Source organism: Diabrotica virgifera, chromosome 2 (genome assembly GCF_917563875.1).
Source record: "Diabrotica virgifera virgifera chromosome 2, PGI_DIABVI_V3a".
Lineage (NCBI taxonomy): Eukaryota > Metazoa > Arthropoda > Insecta > Coleoptera > Chrysomelidae > Diabrotica > Diabrotica virgifera.
In genome coordinates, this window is record NC_065444.1 from 147,873,660 (window position 1) to 147,892,871 (window position 19,212).

Below are 19,212 nucleotides of genomic sequence, written 5' to 3' on the forward strand. Positions count from 1 at the left end.
GCTAATTAGGGGGTGGTCTTCCCGATTTTTTTTTGCCAAAACAAAAGGGACCAACTTTACTTTGAGCGTAACTTGCTTAAATTTAATACTAGAAACTTTTTATAAAAACAGAAATAAAGCTTTTTTTAAACACTTTAAAAAAGTTATTAAGGGTTTTCCCCAAAAAGTGCTTAAGTTTTTGGATATTTCACGTCGAAATATTCTATTTGAAATTTGGTGAATATGAATCTATTTTTAATTGGCTATAACTCTGGTTCTACGAGATCCAGTGACCTAACGCGTACACCACTTTTTTTACTTTTTTATAGGCTATATTTTTGCTGAGAACGTTTTTTTCGACAAAATACTTACTTTTTGAGTTATTTGCGAAAAACCGTCTGAAAATGTGGTTATTTTGTTGAAAAATGAACATATTCACTCGCAAATAACTCGAAAAATGTTGACTTGGCGAAAAAGCTCTATAGAACAAAAGTTACTTAAAATTAGTCAGTTTACCCACTTCCGGACTTATTTTGGACATATATTTTTTCACCCACAAGAGGGGGTGAAAGTCACCCCCAAGGTAAAAGCACACATCGGCACAATATCACTTTTTTACTTTGACATGTAAGCTATACGTGTGCCAAATTTCATGTCAATCCAAGCGGTTCTTTAAAATTTAGAGCAAAAACCGTGATAGAATGTACTAATTCTCCAAGTAAGCTTTTTTCTAATATGTCACCCGGAAGTTTTAACTAGAATTTCAATTGAAGTTCATGTAGATTTGTAGAAGGTGAATTATATGAATTTTTTTTTCTGTAAAGGGGATGACTGTGTATTTTGTAATTGAGCATGTAATTGACCTTAGCATGTAAATTTGTGATGATATCCGCTTATATAAAGCACCTCACTAGTGTTCTTCAGATGAGTGTAAATGATTCATGTTAAGTAAGAATAAGTTAATGAGCCTATCAAAGAGCCTTTAAACCTACCATTATTGAACGCTTATGTTTTTGATATTTTTACATTTGATTAAAAATCTATTCTGATTATTTTCTGATAACAGGAGGTCTTTGTACACGTGTTCAACGTCAAACATATATTAAAATGGTAAAAATTACTTGTATATAGTATACAAAAATATTTAAAGGGTTAATAAATATTGTTAAGTCATCTCAGAAACTCTTAGAAAATTTCACAAAATGTATTTAATATTACCGAATATATTGCCAAAATAGGGTAAATTTTTGTTACAACCATTTTTCGGATTGCAGTTGAATGCTGAATAATCAATTTGTTTGGGCACAAACTTTATTTTTTCATTTGTGCATAAAATAATGGAACCAGAGTTTAAGCATTTGAACAAAAGCTCGTTTCTAACAAACCTATGTGCATAATCCACTCCCAGGATCGAATGATTAATGGGACAACCAAGCGATTTTACAGTTACTTGTTTAGTAAATTTATTTTAGCTGTTAAAACATATTCGCCAGTGGCTAAATTGGTTATTTAAATCGCTAAACTAAATACGGGTATATTTATTAAACAGAACAAATGGACCAGTTCAAATATGTTATGAATTAATGACATGGTAACAGATAATGGCATCAAAATAGATAATTAAAATAAATATTTATAAAATGACCATAGAAATATTTAGCTGTTATTAATAGTATATTAAGTATGGAGAACGGTAAGGGTTTTATACCGATCGAAGACAATTGTCTGAGATCGGTTACCCTTAACGTTCGACATGCTTATAACGTTTTTTGCACGATTGATACCATTATAAATTATAAAATTAAATATTTTCGTCATATTGACTAGTTTCATTCATTTTATCAAGATAGATACTTTGGTTGTTAGGTAGTAACTAGGGTGCATAACAACAATAGAGAATTTAGTTTTTATTTAGTTGTCAATAATTTTAAGTACAATTTTGATTATTATAAATTAAAATATGAGCGAAAGTGAATTTGAAGAAATTGAACGGGCTTGGGAAGAAGGGTGTTCCGCAATTATTCCCGAAAAATTCAAAATCCGTTATCAAAATACCTACCAAAGTTTTAAAAAATGGTGCGAAGGCAAGAATTTAAGAATCGAAGAAAAGACTCTATTGGCATATTTCGTTCAAAGACATATGCAGTTGAAAGCTCCTGGAAGCCTCTGGGCAGAATATTCAATGATTAAATCCACCGTTTTTCTTTATGATGGCATTGATATTTCCAAGTTTTCAACTTTGATCGCGTATTTGAAGGGAAAAAATGTTGGATACTACTAATGTATGCGATTCTGCAGGAGTTTCTGTTAGAAGTGAAACCACAGCCCAAACAAGTGGGATTTCATTAAATAATTTAACAAATTGTACCATAAGTTTCAATATTAATAAATAATTCGTTAGTTTTCTTTATTCTTTCAAAAAATAAATTAAAATTAAGAGATTTTTTAACTCGACGGTAAGTGAATTACTTACCGTCGAGTTGGAGTACTTACCGTCGAGTTGGATTACTTACCGTCGAGTTGCTAGTAAATGTCACCTACTGACGTAAAATCTGTCACGGTAAACAGTCAAAAATGATCAATCGTGCAAAAAAATATATAAATATCTGGAATTCAAAGTATTCTGGAAAAAATAAACAATGATGAGGGATGATGAAAACCGATCAAACATGAAGTAAATGAACAGTTCAGAAAGCCTATAATTACGATATATGACACCAAGAACGAGACGTCTAAAACTTTTGCATCGAAAACGTTTTATTGTTAATAAACAAAAGTACAATTATTTAAAACGAAATTACCTGAAAACCCCATTTTTAAAAACGAGTGGGATTCTGTACATAAAAAACACAGATTGTATCATGAGCTAATCCCATATTCTACCAATAACTTAACAAAACAACGACATACAGATTATAAAAATAAAAAATTAAGAGTCTTACTTAAAATTGAATAAAACAACAAATTGAAAAAAAGCCTCCTTCATTACTTGGGAATAAAATTAATTCTATGTGCGCAAAATTACAACAAAAATACAAAAATGGAATCGGTTAAAATAAAAAAAAAATAATTTTTTTTATTTACATAAAGTACCTCGACAACTATGGCCATTGGTACAAGAACTCTAAAATTAGATACATAATTAAATAACTTTAACTAATGTCTATGATATTAAATCATCTTGTAGAGATGAGTTGTGTTTAAAAACGATATAGTTTTCATGATATCTGAAGGGTTGTTGAGCATTTCTTTAACAGTAGGTTTCATAATATTAAAGTGATGTATCCAGGATGGTGAATGACTTACATTCGGTGAGGATGTGTTTCACAGTCAGGAAAATATTGCAATGGAGGCAAGTTGGACGAGTTTCTGAGGACATCAAAAAGAAATACTATAGATAGACTAGAGAGCAAGCAGCACGTATTTATATCACGTTGTACAAAAATAATTGTTTAATGCAATAAAGTCTTTAGGAAACAAAAAATCTCCTAGTTGGGATGAGATCAAGACAGAAAACCTCAACAAAATTAAGGAAGAAATGATTATTCCTTACTTTTCTCTTATTTAATATTTTCAGGGCAGTTGCTGTGAGCGGCCGTGGGTAACGGCATAAACGCTGGCCTCATACGCCAGTAGACGTGGGTTCGATCCCTGCCAAAGACAAACCATTTTCATTACCAATAATGACACGAGCCGTCTCACCGTGCCTCGGAGAGTACGTTAAGCTGTCGGTCCCCCTGGGCTAGTGTACATCGACACTAGTTACTTGAAACAGGGTTAAAGATGTAATTGGCGCTGGAACTATCCGAAAGGATCTCCCCGGCAAAAATGCCATACGATATTATTATTATTATTATAGGGCAGTTGCTTTCCAGAATATCTTAAAATAGGTAAAATTAAAACCTCTGTAACACAGGAAATAAAGAAGGTGTTGATTAATTATAGACCAGTATCTTTGTTATCTTTCTTTTTCAAAATATTTGAAAATAGTGATAATTGATGAAAAAAAGATAATGTTCATAGTTCTGGGCATTAAATTCCAGAACCAAAGCCCATTCTGGGTTAAGCAAAAATGTGTCAAAGGTCTTAAAGCGCTTAAATAAGTAATTTTATGGAAACAAACGAGGGGAGCAGATCCTAACATATCCCTCTTTGTTAATAGATCCTACATATTATGCCCAATTTTGAATTACGAGTATATAATACCTGCATGGTTTTACCTGCAAAATGCATGGTTATGACAGCAAATCCAATAAGATGTATATTGGAACTGGATGGTCAGATAATAGAACAAGTGATGAAGTTTAAATATCTAGCCGTCACACTATCTAGCTACGGAAAGCTCCAAATAGAAGTGGAATATCAAGTAAATAGATCAAATAAAGCAGCAGGTTGCCTAAATGACACAATCTGGATAAATAAATGCATCGGAAAGACATGAAAGGCACAATCTACAAAACAGTGATCAGACCAATAATGACATAAGTACGCGGCAGAAATACGGCCTGACACAGAGAGAGAAAGATTGCTCGAAATATCGGAGATTAAAACTCCTTGAAAATAGACGGTAAGACACTATGGCACAGAGCCAGTAATACAGATATGCGACGAAGCTGAAAGGTGGAGAATATTAATAACTGGTAGACATAAGGGTAGAATGGAACGACCACATAATCCGAATGACAACAAATAGAATAATAAGGACGCCGAGAGACGTCGGCGCCTAACACAATAGAAAGACGATCAGTGGGAAGACCACGAAAACGAGTGAACGACAACTTACTGGAGACATATTGAAAAAATAGACAGACTCATCTCTATACAAAACAAGGTGCAGAAGAAGAAGCTGAAAAAGACTGAAAGTAAATCCATCTTGACTGCAGAATCTCCAGCAATTAAAAGAGGACTAGATTATTGCGTAAAAAGTTCAATTCAGCGAGAACGCATACTTTGAGACTCCAAAGCAGTCCTTATAGTCCAGGGCGCATCTGTTTTGAGATGGACGTTGAGAAGTGACTCAAATTTTTTTGCAGAAATTGCTTAAAAATAACTTAAATAATAATATTTGAGTTATCCTCCCACTCAAAATTGTCCGGAACATTGTTTAAATAATCAAAATGTCAAAATATGAATGAAAAATTTGATTTTTTTGTTGGTTTTTGATTATAAATTTAAAACTATTAATTTCTGAGAATTGGTAAAAAATTTAAAAAGTAGTCACCCTTGTTGCAAAATAGCAGTAATTGCAAAAAAAAACATACAAAAACAAGTATTCGCATTTTACGTTTTTCAACCAATTCTGCTACACACAGGACCTTCATATTTTACGCAGAAAAACTATATGATATAATAAAACAAAACTGTAAGTTTCATTAAAATCGGTTTAATAGATTTTGCAAAATAAATTTTGCAATACAGCTTTCGCAAACAAATTCATTTTTTTTTAAATGTTGCAGAACTGAAAATAAAGCAGATAGCAAGTTGAATTTTTTTTGCTTATAGAAGTGAACTGTACCTTTAATCTGCAATTTGCAAAATTAAAATCGATTAATTACCATGGCGCCAGGAAATTTTTTAAATAAATATTAATTTTTGGTGCTACTCGCAGGACAGCGGTGTTCGATTCACACAAGTTGATTTTCACCAAAATTTCTTCCAATCTTTATCTATTATTTTCTTACTCTATATTTTGTTGTATTTTAATATTTTAATTCCACAAAAATCAAACTAATTTTATTATTGTTTGTGAAATATTTTTTAAACAATTGCATATGTTTAAAAATAATAAACTTTTATTCTCTAAGTTAAAATATATGAACAAAGAAAATTTTTGGCTAACAAAATGTGATTTCAAAAGATAGAGTATGTGTTTTTATTTTGCAATAAACAAATTAATTTATTTATATCGAACTGTAGTAAAAATTAAAATGTATCAATCATTTTCAAAGGTCATCGGAATGCCCAATCAGAGCAAACTATCCGCTGTTCTGCGCGTAGCACCAAAATTAATGTTTATTTAAAAAAATTCCTGACGCCGTGGTATTTAATCGATTTTAATTTTGCAAATTGCAAATGAAAGGTACAGTACACTTATATAAGCAAAAAAAATTCAACTTGCTATCTGCTTTATTTCTAGTCCTGTAACATTTTGAGAAAAAATAATTTTTTTTGCGAAAGCTGGATTGCAAAATGTATTTTGCAAAATCTGTTAAACCGATCTTAATAAAATTTACAGTATTGTTTTACTGCATCATAAAGTTTTTCTGGGTGAAATATGAAGATTCTAAGTGTAGCAAAAATGGCTGAAAAACGTAAAATGCGAATGCTTGTTTTTGTATGTTTTTTTTTCGCAATTATTGCTAATTTGCAACAAAAGTGATTACTTTTTAAATTTTTAGCCAATCGTAAATTATAAGAAATTTAGTTACGCAACTTTTATGTCAGTACAACTTTTCTCGGAAATGAATACTTTTAAAGGTATAATCAAAAAACGAAGAAAAAAATCGAATTTTTTCTTCATTTTTTAAAATTTTGATTATTTAAACAATGTTCCGGAACTTTTTGAGAGGGAGGATAACTCAAATATTATTATTTGAGTTATTTTCAAGCAATTTCTGCAAAAAAATTTGAGTCACCTCTCAACGTCCAAATGTACTAATATTTTTACAGATGCGCCCTGGTCTATTACGTCTCTTGCGTCTTCCACTACGAACCACTTTAAAATCAAATAATAGTTAGATTTTAAAAAAATTACCCAGTTATAAATGCAAGCATAATGTAATGACCCGTTTTTAATTAAAAAATTGACTTAGTATATGGTTTGTAAATATGTGGTAGTAATTTTTAAAAGAACGCTTCAGTCTGAATTGTTGCAAATATTTACATTTCCAATAGTAGCAGATAGCAGAAATCAGATAAATGCGTTGGTTTACTCCACCAAAATATTTGATTGCGTGGATTGGATTTTGTCGTATTTCACTTGATGAGAATGTATTTAAATATAACAAATTTATTTTTCATATGAGGTTTTTAGAACTTATTTGATTAAAAATGTAATTGAGTTTAACGCATTTACAATAATGGGGTACATTGATAAACAATACATGGATGTCTCTCCTGTAATTGAAAAAGTAGGAAAGTAAACATCACAATCAATGTTATCTAATCTAATCTTACTACACTAAGTTTACAATTAAGATGCAGTAGAAATAAACAAACCAGGACACTTCAAAGTTACGAGGAGCACAGGGTATAAACTTTGTAAATCATGATTTGAGATTTATGCAATGTATATATTATGTACATTAAAAATCATAATTTGGGAGTGCTCCTCGTAACATTGGAGTGTCTTGTTTTGTTTATTTCTATTGCATCTTGATTGTGAATTTAGTATAGGCGATTGTTTTTAAAGCGATTGTTGTTATTGCGTATCGCATGTCTTGCAATCTTAGTCTGTCGGCGTTTACATGAGAATAATTATTGCTGATGTTATTAAACCAGCCCGCATATATTGACTCTCTGTTTTGTTCTGTAAAAATCATATTTTAAACAAAACGTACCTAGTGGAATAGTTCATTTTTGTAAAAATTCATAGGTGGTCATAATAATATGGCCAGGGACTGTACATTAAAAATCATAATTTGGGAGTGCTCCTCGTAACATTGGAGTGTCTTGTTTTGTTTATTTCTATTGCATCTTGATTGTGAATTTAGTATAGGCGATTGTTTTTAAGGCGATTGTTGTTGTTGCGTATCGCATGTCTTGAAATCTTAGTCTGTCGGCGTTTACATGAGAATAATTATTGCTGATGTTATTAAACCAGCCCGCATACATTGACTATCTGTTTTGTTACATGCCACCTCCTCAATTTGGACGAATAAATGAGCAAACAAATAAGTACAAAACGATCATCAATAATATAAATCTGCCAATTCGTCAAGTCATCCAGAATGTCAATCATAGTTGACTTCCTTTAAGACAACCACTAAGAAAAAGTGCAACGATAACTCTGGAAAATATGTTCAACCTCACCATCCAAGTGGAATCAAATGCCGTGTATTACACAAAAGCCTCTGGTTTATCACGTAAAACATGGTCTACACTAAAGACAGTTCGAACACAAAATAGTCATCATCATCAGCCCATAATCGTGCACTGCTGAACATAGACCTCCTCGAAAAACTGTCATTCAGATCTATCTTGCGCAGCTGCAATATATTTAGTACAAATCCTCTTTATGTCGTCAGTCCATCTTGTGGATGGTCTTCCCAGGATTCGTCTATCCTTTCTCGGTCTCCGCTACAAGATTTTTTGGTCTACCCATCATCTTTCATTCTAGCGACGTGTCCTGCCCACTTCTATTTAATTTTGGCTATATTTTTTATAATGTCTCCTTCGGCATGACCAGTTTTAAAGTATTGTAGAAGAAAAACGATGCATTTAAATTCTGATGGATGAGGGGTTTAATGAACTTCACAGTTTTTTTAAATTCCATTAGTCATCAATTTTTATCGACCGCTTCTCTTTTACTTCAAGTTAAATACACCGATTTCAGCATGCACCAAAAAATCAGACTCTTCTCACTTACCATAATATCTCTTTTTTATAATATAACTAGAAGATATATGAAGAAACGAATCTCTTTGTTATTTTATAAGCTACAAAAATGTTTTGTGTAGTTTTTTTCGTTAGATGCATAGAATTTAAGGTATTCGCAAAAAACCGCCCGAAAAGGTGTCATTTTTCAGTGAAAACGGCCAATTTTCAACCACAAATAACTCAAAAATTATTGAGTTTTCAAAAAAAATTATTGAACAGTTTTTCCTTAGAATTAGGTTCTCTAGCCACTTCCGTGGTTATTTTAACCAAAAAATTTTACACCCACGAGAAGGGGTGGGAACCACCCCTAAGATAAAAGTGCACATCGGCATAGGGTAGACTTTGTTTCTTGAGCTGTTCTCTACTTAGTGTGAAAATATCAAGTAAATCGATGTAGTAGGATAGAATTGGGAGCCAAATAACCTCATTAACTGCCCTAATAAATCTGTAAATAAAAATAGTCCAGAAAGCCACAGCGAATCCGCTAGGAAAAATATTCTGATTCTGCTTTTTTGCACAATCTTACTAAAAAAGGACCCCCTTTAACAATTTTGTATGTCGCAAGGTCTAAAAGTGGGTCAAAATTTTTTTAAACGTTTTTTTTTTTGTTTTTTTTTCTAAAATTATTTTTTTTTGCATCTAACAAAGTTTTTTTAGGTTTTATGGTTCATTTACTTCAAACAGAAAATGTCTTTAGTGACTTTTCTCTAAAGTTAATCGGTTTTGACATATAAGCGATTAAAAATTAAAAAATTGCGAAATCGGCCATTTTTAACCCTCAAAAACTATGTGAAAAACTGAAAATTTCAATGTTGCCAAGGTAGGCAGATATCCTTTAAACATCGATTGATGAAATCTTGAAGAGAGTATTTTGCAATACAATATCGAGAACCCCTTTGTTTTTTAATTGCTAATCAAGCCTACGCTACACTATTTTCAACGGTTGCATGGTATACAACATTGTGTGTAATGTGCTAGTATATTATTATGTGCGATAAGAATATTCTGATACAATATTTTTTCACCATCTTACTTGAAAGAGTTCCCTATTAACAAATTTGCATGTTGCCATGGTCAAAAATGAGTGAAACAATTTTTTTAAACTAAGAGTGTTTTCCGGTTACATATATTATAGGTACGTGCAACGGTTGAAAATAGTCTCGCGCCCGCTTGATTAGCAATTAAAAAACAAAGGGGTTTTCTATATTGTACTGCAAAAATCTCTTCGGGATTTCATCAATCGATGTTCATAGAATATCTGCGTACCTTGGTAATATTTGGTAACTTGGTTTTTCACGTTAAATATGACCGATTTTGTAATTTTTAAATTTTCAATCGCTTATATCTCGAAAAATATCACATCTATAGAAAAGTCACTTAAAATGTTTTCTATTTGGAATGATCCGAAAAACATAAAAAAATTGTCCGATGCAAACAAATTAATTTTAGGAAAAAACAAAAAAAAAACATTTAAAAAAATTTTTACTGCTTTTTGATCCTGGCAACATGCAAATTTGTTAAAAAATACATGTTTTAAATCGGTTTTTCACGTATAACTCAAAAACTACAAGCTTTTACAAAAAAGCTTTTATTACTGAAATTGAAGATAATAAAAACCTAAATACTTTCCTCAGTCAATCAACTAAACTAATGTTAGTTAAAAGTTTGTTATTGGCAATTGAATATGTATTTTTTTCGACCAGTCCTCTAATCTAAGTATTCAAGCTTAAATAAGAGGAAAACGATGCAATGTATAAAATATACCTGCCAAACATTTGTCAAAGTACTTCGGAATACCTATCAAGTGAGCTTCAGAACAAGTTAATAGCGTCAAAATTAAGCAAGTTATGATGAAAATATGGGTAGCTTGTAGGAACTTCTTTGGACAGTCCTATCCGGGAAAATGAATCAATCCCTGCCCTCCGTAGATTCCAGGGGTTTCCTGATCCGGGAAACTAGTACCTCTTTAGGGTCCTTTGTCCAGGGTTAGACGAAGACCACAACGGCAGCCATGGCGGAGAAGAAAGAACCCTTCGATACGGTATGGATAGCGGACGTGGCAGCCCCTTGATTTTAGAGTTGGTATGGGATCAAAGGGGTAGATAGAACTCCTTAGCCGTAACGAAGGCAATCTATCTAAGAGAAGGACACTCTGATGTAAAATCCTGGCCCTCCAGGTTGGGAGTTAAGGCATTGGGCTAACTCCTCGATACACAGAAAAATAAACAAAGTGGTAAAAAAACCCATGTCGTCTCGGACAAGGATGGAAATACGGAAACGAACTCGGCAAAGAAAAGGGACACTGAAATTTGGAACATGAAACATTTAGGGAATCTCAAAAAAGCAAACTGAAGTGCTCAGTGAACTAAAACAACAAAAAATTGATCTCGCGGTACTAACAGAAACCAAGAAAAACAGCCAAGGAGCGGAAAATATAGGCAGCTACGATCACTTCTATTGCGGGGTCCCTACGGAACAAAGAGCATGTAAAGGTGTATCTATTGTGGTACACAAGAAATTTCGTAAACGGATCACATTGTGGGAAGCGGTAAACGAACGAATAATAAAACTTAGCATGAGTATATATGGGCACAGACTAACAATCATAGGAGTATATGCGGTAAAGTATGATTATCTAGTACACATTAAAGACCAGTTTTTCATAGATCTAAATCATGCTATAGAACAGATAGGAAATAGGAGAGAAATCATTATACCAGGGGACCTGAACGGACGAGTAGGAAATAGACAAAATTATAAAGCAGTTGGAAGATATGGTGAAGATACGACAAACGATAACGGAATAAGAATTACAGATCTATGCGAACAAATTGAATTGAAAATACTAAATGATTGGTACCAACCCAAAGACGTACACAAGTTCACCTGGACACAAAACACACGGGGAATAAAGTCAATTATAGACCACGCGATAACGAAACAAAAATCTCACATAATAGTTTCAGATATCAGGGCATATAGAGGATTAATTTGGTGGTAGCGATCACCATTTCCTTGGTATAAAACTTATCTTTCCGTACAAATATGAAAAACAGACAGAAGAAGTGAAGCAATATGAAGAGAAAATTATACAAATAAGATACAACCTAAATAGTTTAGAACAAGAAAGTGTGAGAATTTTATACAAAAGAAGACTCGACCAAAAATTAAAAGATCTACAACACGCTTCCATAGAAGAACAATATACCTACTTGAAAGGATGTATACACTCGGCCGCAGAAGAAGCCTTTGGACGGACAGAAAAGAACACAAAAAACAAACCATATTGGTGGGACGAAGAAGTCGAATCAGAAATAGAAGAAAAGCGAAGAAAATACCAGAGATACATGAGTGCAAGAAATGTAGTAGACCAATTAGCTTATAAGGAAACACAAGCAAACGTACGTAGAATGATTAGGCAGAGCAAGATCGAAAAATGAGAAAAGCAGTGTACACGAATCAATACATACATCGGAGGTAAGAAATCCACTGAGAGCTGGAGAATTCTTAAAAATCTACGCAAAGAGACAGGAAAAGAACATATAACTGCAATATCATCGAATAAGTGGAAGGAGTATTTCAGCGACCTACTTACAGAGAAACGAAAGGAATTCGAAACAGAACCACCTCACGACACAGTAGGAGTAACAAGATCTCCGATAAGGCTATTCACCAATGAAATAAAGAAAGTATATACCGAAATAAATAACGGTAAAACACCAGGACATAGGGGGATACCAGCCAAATTGATAAAAAACGGAATTCCAAGACTTTACGAATACATAAGGAAACTACTACAAATATGCATCGACAACAAAGAAGTCCCACAAGAATGAAAACTGTCGTATATGTCAACAATTTACAAAAAAGGAGATCGAAAACAATGTGAAAACTACAGGGGTATTTCCGTTACACTAACAATCAGCAAAATACACGAAAAGATCTTAAAAAACCGAGTAGAAGACGAGTACAAGGAAATGTAAGCAGAAGAACAAGCATGATTTAGAGCCGGAAGGTCTACAATTGATCACCTTTTTGCAATCATACAAGCCATGGAAAAGAAAACAGCAGTTAACCAAGAGATTCATTTTGTATATATTGATCTAAAAAGGCATACGACAGTGTATCTTTGGTAAAGTTATGGGAAGCAATGGAGAATACAAATATAAACATAGAAATCTTAAAAATAATTAAAAATTTTTATAACAACACGACCACGAGAATTAAACAAGGAAACAAACTCACCGAAGGATTTCTGACAAATATTCAAACAAGGATGCTGCCTCTCTCCAACATTTTTTAAAACATATTTGGAACAAGCTCTTAAAAATTGGAAACGGAAATGCAAGAACATGGGACTCCCACTAAATGACCATACACGATATACTCTTTGTTTCGCAGATACGCATACAATAAATGACGAAATGAATGAAATACAACTACGATGGTTTGGTCACGTACAAAGAACTAACGAAGACAGAATTAGAATATGTATCAAAGAACAAAATTTGTTCCTTGAACAAAATTTGTTCTCATTACTATTTAATAGTAATGAGTAACTTACCAGAATATAGATTATAAAAATGTTGGTTACTATACATAAAATTAAAAATATCAATGATAAACGGCTGTTGTACATTTAGGGCAGTCAATGAGGGTATTTGGCTCCGAATTCCATCCTACTACATCGATTTACTTGATATTTTCACAGTAAGTAGGGAGTAGCTCATGAAACAAAGTCTACCCTATGCCAATGTGCGCTTTTATTTTGGGGGTGGTTGCCACCCCTTCTCGGGAGTGAAAAATGTTCTGGTTAAAATAGCCAAGGAAGACGCTAGAGAACCTAATTTTAAACAAAAACTTTTCTATAATTATTTTTTGAAAACTCAATACTTTTTGAGTTATCTGTGGTTGAAAATTGGATATTTTCATTGAAAAATTACACCTTTTCGGACGGATTTTTGTGAATACCTTAAAAACTATGCATCTAACAAAAAAAACTATATAAAATATTTCTGCAAGTTATAAAAAAACAAAGAGATTCGTTTCTTCATAAATCTTCTAGTTCAAATAGAAAGAGGGATATGGTAGGTAAGAAGAGTTTGTTTTTTGCTGCATGCTCAAATCGGTGTATTTAACTTGAAATAACAGAGAAACGGTCGACTATTATAGGTGTATAATGATTCTTACAACTTTTATAGTGCTTGAAAAGACCTTTGAAATAAGTAATACCAAATCTAGATTACGATCAAACTAAGCGAGATATTCTGCAAAAAATTGATGACTAATGTATTTTAAGAAAAAATGAGAAGTATGTTAAATATACTTCTCACTTTTCTTAAAATATATTAATCATCAAATTTTTTGCAGAATATTAAATACTTAAATACTTAAATATTAAATACTTTTATTAAATATACTTCTCATTTTTTCTTAAAATATATTAGTCATCAACTTTTTTGCAGAATATCTTGATTAGTTTGATTGTAATCGAGATTTGGTGTTGCTTATTTCAAAGGTCTTTTCAGGCACTATAAAAGTTTTTCTATATAAAGCACTATAAAAGTTCAATTTTAACCATTCACTCATCAGAATTTAAATACATCGTTTTCCTTCTACAGTACTTTTTCTTATAGTATTATTTATATGTTTAAAAAGTTGGACTGATTTAGAATGAATGGTTTTTGGAAAAAATAGGATCCAATTATAGAGCGCATTTTTAAATTTTCTTAAAAATCTTCTTTTTATCCATGTTACTCATGTAATTCATGTATATTAAATATACTTCTCATTTTTTCTTAAAGTGCATTAGTCATCAACTTTTTTGCAGAATATCTTGATTAGCTTGATTGTAATCGAGATTTGGTGTTGCTTATTTCAAAGGTCTTTTCAAGCACTATAAAAGTTTTTCTATAAAAGTACTATAAAAGTTAAATTTTAACCCTTCATTCATCAGAATTTAAATACATCGTTTTCCTTCTACAATACTTTTTCTTATAGTATTATTTATATGTTTAAAAAAGTTTGACTGGTTTAGAATGAATGGTTTTTGGAAAAAATAAGATCCAATTATAGAGCGCATTTTTAAATTTTCTTAAAAACCTTCTTTTTCTCTATGTAACTCGAAAATAAGAGATAAGAAAAAAAGATACCACACAAAAATTTAGGGTTTTTGCAGATAAAAATTTACTTTTTATTTTTCATTACTGTATCTCTTATTATCTTCATATCTCCTTTAAAAGTTACATGGAGAAAAAGGAAGATTTTTAAGGAAATTTAAAAAATGCTCTCCATAATTTGATCTTTTTTTTTAAAACATTCATTTTAAACCCGTCCAACTTTCTGAACATAGAAATTCCACTATAGTATAAGGTATTGTAGAAGAAAAACGATGCATTTACATTTTGGTGGATGAGGGTTAACATTACTTCCAATTTTTTCTTAAAACACATTAGTTATCAATTTCGTTTGCAGCATATCTCGCTTAGTTTTAATGTAATGGACCTTTATTATAGATCATTTTAACGGTTTTTCAAGCACTACAAAAGGTATTGGTAGAATTATACACCTAAAATCAACCGTTTCTCTGTTATTTCAAGTTGAATAAACTAATTTGAGAATGTCCAAAAAACAAACTATTTTTACCTACCATATCTCTTTTTGTGTTATAACTAGAAGAGTTATGGAGGCAAGTATCTCTTTGTTTTTTTATAACTTACAAAAATGTTAAATATAGTTTTTTTAGTTAGATGCATAATTTTTGAGGTATTCGCAAAAAACCGTTCGAAAAGGTATTATGTTTCAATTAAAATGGCCAATTTTCATCCACGAATAACTCAAAAAGTATCGAGTTTTCAAAAAAAAATATAAAACAGTTTTTGCTTAGAATTAGGTTCTCCAGCGAATTCCGTGATAATTTTAACCAAAAAATTTTCCTCCCCTGAGAAGGGGTGGGAACCACCTCCAAGATAAAGGCACACATTGGCATAGGGTAGACTTTGAATTAGGGTATAAATAGAGGCTAGACCTAAAATTTAAAAAAAAATCAATGGGAAAATCCCAATAGTTGGCTGTATACCATAGTTTAAAAAACCAATACAGAAGTAAAAACTTCGAGATGTATTCTGGTATAAAATCGTTTATTTAAAACTATAAAATGTCATCGATTGCAGAACGTTTTCGTTCTAAACAGAACATCTTCAGTGGGTCTGTGCCCATTGAATTGGCAAGTACCTAGTATCTTCGAGCAGGGAACCATGGCACCCTTTTAGCATGTGTTCCACTTTATCCATTAACATCGACTTGTAGTCATAACATTTTAACATATTACATTATGTAAACCATATATGATGATGTTAACACTATTTACAGTGTGCTAGTTTCAAAATACTCGGCAGGATGCACTGAAGATGTTCTGTTTAGAACGAAAACGTTCTGCAATCGATGACATTTTATAGTTTTAAATAAACGATTTTATACCAGAATACATCTCGAAGTTTTTACTTCTGTATTGGTTTTTTGTTACCTAAAATTTCATTAAATTCCATGCAGTAGGATAGAATTCGGAAGTTTAGATCTGGTGCTTATTAACGACGAACAGCTGATTTCATCTCTCGAAATCAGCTCTCCTATAGGAAAGTCAGATCATGCAGTTATAACGGCTCACATCCAATTCAATCAAATTCTACCCCGCAAAAATAATATTGTAACATACACCACAACAGATTTTTCTGAAGTCGACGCTGAATTCTCTCAAATCAACTGGAATTTGTTTTTTGCTGACTTAAACGACCCTTCATCAATGTGGACTGCATTTCTCGATACCGTCCACAATATAATTTCTAAAAATACTACCATCCGTAAGACTTATAAAAACAATCTTAAACCGTGGATTAATCAAACGGCAACAGAAAAAATTAATCACAAACGACATCTCTGGCGGAAATTTAAACAGACCGGGCTTTACAGCGATTTTCAAAACCACCGCAGATTTTCAAATAATTTACAAACATTTCTAAAAACTTTAAGACGTAATTTTGAAACAAGTGTTATTGAAAGCGGTAACATTAAAAAAGTTTACAAATACATAAGATCCTCATTGACATCTAAAGTGTCCATACCTTTACTACAAAAACCTAATCAGACTTTATGCTCTTCTGACACAGATTCTTCCGAAACTCTCTCCTTAGCATTTTCACAGGTTTTTACTAAAGAATCGAATGATGGCAATCTACCTCCTATTAGGTGTAACCGTGTCGGCGCATCCTTAGAGCAAGTCGAATTTACAGTGGATCATGTCAAACAACATTTAATGAAACTTCGCACAGTCGCTTCACCTGGTTTAGATGGTTTAACACCAAAAATGTTAAAAAGATGCGCAGACACGCTTGCAATACATTTAACGTTAATTATGCAGACTTCTTTTATCCAGAATTCCTTACCCCCTAGTTGGAAATTAGCATCCGTCACCCCTATTTTTAAAAAAGGCAACAAACTCGATCCCAACAATTATCGCCCGATTAGCTTGCTGTCAGTAGTTGGTAAGGTCATGGAAGCCATTATTTCCGAGGAGATGACTAAATTCCCTCTCCAGGAACATGTCATTCCAACACAACAACATGGATTTGTGTCTGGCCGCTCTACTCTAACCAATCTCCTACATTGTGTTAACGACTGGACGCTATCCCTTAACAGTTCGCAGCCGGTCGACGTTGTTTATCTAGACTTCTCTAAAGCCTTTGACCGTGTCCCTAAGCGCAGACTTCTACATAAGCTAGAACATTTCGGAGTTCGCGGTACTTTACTTCGTTGGATAGATGATTTCCTGACAGATCGACATTACAAAGTTAGAGTTGGCGAATCTTTCTCACAGGACAGGTTAGTGGAAAGTGGAGTGCCTCAGGGTTCTGTCCTCGGACCTCTGCTTTTTACGGTTTATACCAGCGATGTTCCTTATTATGTTTCCAGTAAAATATCGTTCTATGCTGATGACACAAAAATATATGCCAATCCTATGACAAACCAGTTAACCCTCCAAAGGGACTTGGACTCTATCTTTACTTGGTGTTCCCAATGGTTACTACCCTTAAACGCGGAAAAATGTGTAGTGCTTAGAATTGGTAAAAATAACCCACTTGTGCCGTATTTTGTTAACGGGCGACCATTAGATTCAGTGTTCTCGTATAACGACCTTGGTGTTATCGTAAACAGCAGTCTAACGTGGTCCGACCACATTACTTCTATTTGTAAACGTGCGAACTCCAGACTATATCTTATTCGGAGGTGTTTTTCGAGAGTTTCAATGCAGTCATTCTGTAAACTTTACACTATTTACGTAAGACCGATTCTTGAATACGCTGGTCCAACGTGGCATCCTGATTTGGTTCGAGACAAAACATTGTTGGAAAACGTCCAAAGAAAAGCAACTCGAATTCCATTGGGACTGAGAAGACCCTCCTATGCAGAGAGACTTAGTATGGCCAATCTAACTTCCTTCGAACTTCGTCGACAACGTGGAGACTTAATAACCACTTTTAAAATATTAAAATTCAGTTTCGGAAATCTCGACGAAATGTTTACTATAAACCAAGATGAACGCCTCAGAGGTCACCAGTTCAAACTTAAAAAAGAGAACTTTTCTACGAGATCAAGGCAGAACTTCCTACCAAATAGAGTGTTCGAGAGTTGGAATAACCTTAGTGACAACATTGTCACGGCCCCCTCTACTAACACGTTTAAAAACAGACTTGACCGTTTCTTATTATAGCTGAACTATTTTATTTTTTTTTATGTAAACAAAATATATCTTTTTTCTTTTGTTTTATATTGTATCTACTAGTAGGTTAGTTATGTAATTTCTTTGTTTTTGGGCATAATAGGGACTTGTCCCTCTGCCCTTGCTTATGTATAATAATAATAATAATAATAATAATAATAATATCCTATTCTTGCTCCCATTTACTGGCGTAATCTTGAATAACATAAAAACAATAAAAATTATTAGCAAAAATACCTAACAAAGAATTGTATTGTTTTAACTGAGTCGCTAGTTCTTCAATTTTTCCTTCTTCTAGCAGTATCCTGATGTCCCATGTTCCAATTTTTTTTGTCATTTTCTTAATTCTCTTTCTTTTTTTTGTATTCTTCTTATTATGTTGAATATACCGTGATTCATTTTCCTTTTCGTTTGCATTGTCTGTTTCCTTTTCATCCATCCATACTATTTTGTCTAGTTTTTTGAAACATTTTCAATTTCTATGAGTATATTTTCTCTTGCATTCCATTTTAGCAAGTTGCCATTTATTTCTAATTTCTGATATCTGACTTTTACTTTTGCTCCTTTAATTCTCTCTTGTTTTGCTATGTCTCTGATTTCTTTTTGTATCTTTGCTTCCTTGAACGTCAGCGCTGCATCTATGTATATTTCTCTACAGTCTCTTGTATATTTGAGTTTACCTTTTTCTTGCAGTATTTTCTGTTTGTCTTCCCAGCTCTTCGTTTCTATTATACATTTCCTCTATCCTATCTTAAATACACTTTTATATTCTATTTTCAGTTGTAGCTCTTTTTCCTTCATTGTTTGTATGTTTTCTCTTAGTCTAACTTCATCTTCAAGATCTTTCTCAATTCCTGTTA

At 32.6% G+C, this 19,212-nt stretch overlaps 1 protein-coding gene across 1 annotated transcript in view; it reads right to left on the reverse strand.

Annotated features, from left to right (window-relative positions):
• LOC114330538 (muscarinic acetylcholine receptor DM1) overlaps positions 1-19,212 on the reverse strand; it is a 249,754-nt gene that overhangs the window by 132,555 nt on the left and 97,987 nt on the right. The gene's annotated exons all lie outside the window — the stretch shown is intronic.